General features: G+C 47.4%; 1 pseudogene; it reads left to right on the plus strand.

The window, feature by feature from the left end:
• Positions 1-4128: 4128 nt before the first annotated feature.
• LOC137333935 (putative nuclease HARBI1 pseudogene) lies at positions 4129-4767 on the plus strand (annotated as a pseudogene).
• The last annotated feature ends 329 nt before the right edge of the window (positions 4768-5096 follow it).

The raw sequence follows: 5096 nt of genomic DNA on the forward strand, positions 1-5096 counted from the left end.
ATTTTAGGCAATTGGATAGCACTGTAAGGAAATGGGGAATTAAAATGCTTTTTTGGTTGTCTTTTCCTCAACTAATGCCATTCTCCTGAGCACAATAGGTGATCCCCTCAAGGTCCCATTGTACTTGTATTACTTGGTGGGAGAAGAGGAGGATGAGGAAGAACTTTCAGAAGTTTTGGAAGTGAGGCATCATTGTAGCGGCAGGACCCCTACCCATTGTTACCCTGCCAACCACATATACCAATGCAACCATCTGAAGCTGAGCAATGTCTTCAGACGCTCCGATTCACAAGGAAGGTGGTGACAGAGTAGTACAACATGCTGGGGCTTCCAGTCTAACAGGGCATGCACAATCAATGGTAGTGAAAGTGACAGCTGCTTAAACCTTTTTGCCTCAGGCTCTTTCCAGGGTGCTACCAGGAACATCAATGTAACATCACAGTCTGTAGTGCATTGCTGCATAAAATAGGTGACTGATACCTTGTTTGCAAGGGCAAGCAGGTACATCACTTTCCCCATAGGCAACAAGGATCAGCAGGCGAGACCTTTAGGATTTTATCAAAGGCAGGATTCCTAACAATCTAGAATATTATTGCTATCATCTATATAGCTCTCTGTGCTCCTGAACACAGGCATGAATGCCCCATGGAAGAATTGCAAGGAATTTCACTCCATTAGTGTGCAGCTTGTATGTGATCATCTAAAGAGGATGCTGCAGGTGAACGCCTGATTCCCCAGCAGCTGTCACAATGTATTCATTTTATGTTAATTAATAGAGAAACCATTATTTGCTGATAACCAGCAAGGTAAGGGTTGGATCTTGGGAAACTAAGAATACCCACTGCTCCTTTGCCTCATGACCCCTCTGTGGCATCCCCAGACACCACAGGTGCAATAAGGTTTCCTGAATGCTCAGACAAGTCTTGATGAAGCAGCGATTCTGATGCCATGACAGATCAGATGACCTCCTTCAGTCTACCCTAGACAAAGTTTTCAGGGTAATCATTGTGTGCTACCCTCTCTACAGCCTGACAATTGAAAGAGGCATCCAAATGGGGTAGATGTAGCAAAAGCCCTCTGAAGAACAGGGAGACAACACCCCTAAATAGCCTGTGGATCAAGAGGAGGCAGCAGCATAAGCACCTTTGGCAGGTTGAAGAGCCATTCAGCAGACCCTAATACACTTTCCCCTGATGTCCCACAGAGCCTTGCATTACTGGTCTTCACCTGCACCTTCTCCATTCCTTGCATTAATTCACAGTGAACAACATTTGCACTGCCACCCTACATACCTGCAGGGTAGAACACATCTTTTCTACTTAACGTGTTTTCCCAGTCACACAAATGAAACCATGTCCACATTTTGATAATACATTTTAGGAAATAAAATAGGTTATGTCTGTGATTTCAGTCCCTCCCACAGTACTTCCCCTCTTAGCAATCTGTGTCGTGCTTGACTAACTAAACTGGTGCTTCTTCTTGGTACAAACCCTGTGGCTTGAGCCTATGCAGTGGCTGGCAGCTGTGTCTATGAAGGGCTTTTGGAATCGAGGTGGCTCTCAACCTAAGATGGTTGTGCTTCAGACTGCTGAATTTCTGCAGGTGTGGGGCTAGCCTGGCGCTGCCTACTTTTTGACACCTGCAAAGTCATTGGAGTAGGAGGTGGCAGAATAATGTGCATGTGTTGCCATTGGAAGAGACAACAACATCATCTCTTGCCAGTTCGAGCATCCCCCTGCTCAGGCCTTCCATGTTACTATACCTGTTGTTCTGTGGGTGAACAGATCTCATTATACCAATCACATTGCTGAAGCTCTATGAATACCTCTCTCCATTTGGCCAAACTGGTCATGTGAGCTGTTGCACATTGCAGCCTAAGGCCTCTATGACAGCAGTCTGAGCATTAATGAGTGATACAAACACTGGCATTATGGCCCCTTCCAAGAGGGGCTTCGTATGTCACTGGAGATGCCACACCAAGGCTGACTGCATAGTTTCTATCAGAAGCAAAAAACTGCGGATGGTGGAAATCTGAAATAAAAACAGAAAATGCTGGAAATACTCAGCAAGTCAGGCAGCCTCTGTGGAGAGAGAAACAGGGTTAACGTTTCAGGTCGATGACCTTTAGTCGAATCTGAAAAAAGGTCATCAACCCGAAACGTTAACTCTGTTCCTTTCTCCACAAATGCTGCCTGACTTGCTGAGTATTTCCAGCATTTTCTGTTTTTGTTGCATAGTTTCTATGCTGTGAATGAGCACTCTACACGTGCGGGTTATGGAATTCTCTACACTTCCCGCCATGTGCTGAAAACTCTTAGGCAAGTTCCCCAGTGACTCCAAAAATCTTTTATGCTCCAAAAGTATCATTCTTTTAAAAGATGGGCCCCAGAGATCAGGAACCCTGCTCTCATCAGCTGTGGATGGATGCAAGATGACCCTTCACCCCGGCTCTTTCAGCTCCTCCGGTCCCATCTCCTCCTCCTTCTGCTCACTTGTGCTCAGTGGTTTACCCAGTATGCAGCCCTCCAACTGACTAGCTAAATCCCCTAGGATTGATGGACTCATGCTTCACCTTGACTGAATGAGATTGAGTGATGCCGTGCAAAGTGGTGAGTCCATTTGAGCCCTGCCATAGCTTCCCCTGCAGACAAAGAAAGAGAAAAAAAGAAAATAATTAGCACAAACTTATTACAACTTATTGCAAAGCAGCCTTTGCCAAAATTCTAGGATGACTGAATAGGATGGAGAGTGAAGGAAGGATGAATAAGCTCGGGCCATGCCTTCTGCTTCTCTATCTCCTTCTTTGTCTAACTCCCAGCCTTGTACTTCAAGAGTTTGCTCCTAAAAAGAAAAGAGAGGATAGAGCTTTGCCGGGTCCCCTCCCATTACCATCCTCTCCCTCTTGTTATGTGCTTCTTCTACAAAAGCAGAGGCATGTACTCTATAGTTAGTCGGCCACATCATAAAAGCCTTGTGTAAGAGTGCTATTCATTGCTATTAAGAAGACAGTAACATGCAGGTGTTGTACATAAAAGGAGTTAGTGTGGGAGAAAAGTCCATGACAAGAATAATGATACCGAGATTATGGGTGCAGTAGGCTCGATGGGCTGAATTGCTTTTTACATAGAATGTACAGCACAGAAACAGGCCATTCAGCCCAACTGGTCCATGCCAGTGTTGTACTCCACACGAGCCTCCTCCCACCCTACTTCATCGAACCCTATCAACATATCCTTCTATTCCTTTCTCCCTCATGTATTTATCTAGCTTCCCCTTAAATGCATCTATGCTATTTGCCTCAACTATTCCTTGTGGTAGCGAGTTCCACATTCTTACCACTCTCTGGTGAAGAAGTTTCTCCAAAACTCCCTAATGGATTTATTAGTGACTATCTTATATTTATGGCCCCTAGTTTTGGTCTCCCCCACAAGTGAAAACAATCTTTCCTCATAGGTATAACCTCTCAGTTCTGGTATCATCCTTGTAATTCTTTTTTGCACCTTCTCCAGTGCCTCTATAACCTATTTATAATATAGAGACCAGAACTCTGCACAGTACACTAAGTGTAGCGCCCGTTGTTTCGGTGCTAGGCAGCCTCTCGAAGTGCCAAGATGGCGACTTGGCTGTGCACGCACGTTTCCAGCGTGACTTGTGCCGGATGCCATATTGGTATAGGTATTAGCGCATGTACAAATACCAAACACTGTCTTAACCCCTGAACATATCTTAGATGGCCTGGAGGACCTCCCACCAGTGCTATTTTCAGGGACCATGCAGGTGTTGCAGGTTAGTTGTTGGATTATTGCTTCTGGCTGCTGGTGGAATAGAAAGTGTTTTTTGAAGCTCCCTATACTTATTAGAGTTGCAACATTACATTTGAGAGTGGTTTGGCAGGTACTGCCTTACGGTTCAGAAAGTTACAACCGTGGTTGAACAACATTCCTGGCAACCAGGGGTGGTCTGCTAGGGCTCCCGCTGGGCATTGAGCACAATTGGCAGCATGTAGAGAGTCCGCGCACAGCATGTCAAGCTGCGAGGAGAGGGAGGAGCAGGAGGAGGAGGCACAGAGCACTGAGCAGGAGGCCATATCCAATGAGGGCCTTCTGGGACCAATTCTCATACCTCAACATGAGCGAGGAGCATTGCATCCAACGGCTGAAGTTCACCAAGGAGGCCGTAACAGAGGTCTGTCAGCTGCTGCGGCCACAACTACAGCCTCAGAGCAGGGCAAGGACAGCATTGTCTGTGGCTGTGAAGGTCACCGTGGTGCTGAACTTCTACGACTCAGGATCACTTCAGGCCTCTGTTGGCGACGTGTGCAACATCTCGCAGTATGCAGTGCACTGCTGCATAAAGGAGGTCACAGATGCAATGTACGAGATGAGGAACAGATTCATCACGTTCCCTCTTGATAGAAACAAGCTGAACGAGCGAGCAGAGGGGTTCACTCGCATTGCTGGCTTCCCCATGGTGCAGGGTGCCATTGACTGCACGCACATTGCCCTCTGTACCCCACATATCAACTCAGCTGTCTTTGTCAACCGCAAGGGCTTCCACTCCCTGATCGTGCAGCTGGTGTGCGACCACACACATCGAATCATGGAGGTCGATGCCCACTACCCTGGAAGCAGTCACGATGCCTTGATTATGCGGCAATCCAATGTGCCAACTATCTTTCACCCGGCTCAGCAGGTCAAAGGCTGCCTACTGGACGACAAGGGCTATCCCCTAACGCAGTGGCACATGACTCTGGTCAGGAACCTATGAACACGTGCAAAGCAGGCCGACAATGAGAATCATGCTGCCACACACAATGTCATGGAGCACACCATAGGCCTCCTGAAACAACGTTTCCACTGCCTGGAACGTTCTGGAGGAGCCCTCTGGTACTCCACTGAGTGGGTGGGAAGATTCATGGTGGTCTGCTGCATGCTGCAAAACCTTGCCATCATGAGGGACCAGCCCTTGCCACCAATGATCCGACAAGACCCTGAGCCAGATGTGAAGGAGGAGGAGGAGGAAGAGGCTGAGGAGGAGGAGGAAGAGGCTGAGGAGGAGGAGGGGAGGAGCCAGAGGAGGAAATGGAGGAAGATGCA

The sequence above is a fragment of the Heptranchias perlo genome, chromosome 17, assembly GCF_035084215.1.
Source record: "Heptranchias perlo isolate sHepPer1 chromosome 17, sHepPer1.hap1, whole genome shotgun sequence".
NCBI classification, from domain to species: domain Eukaryota; kingdom Metazoa; phylum Chordata; class Chondrichthyes; order Hexanchiformes; family Hexanchidae; genus Heptranchias; species Heptranchias perlo.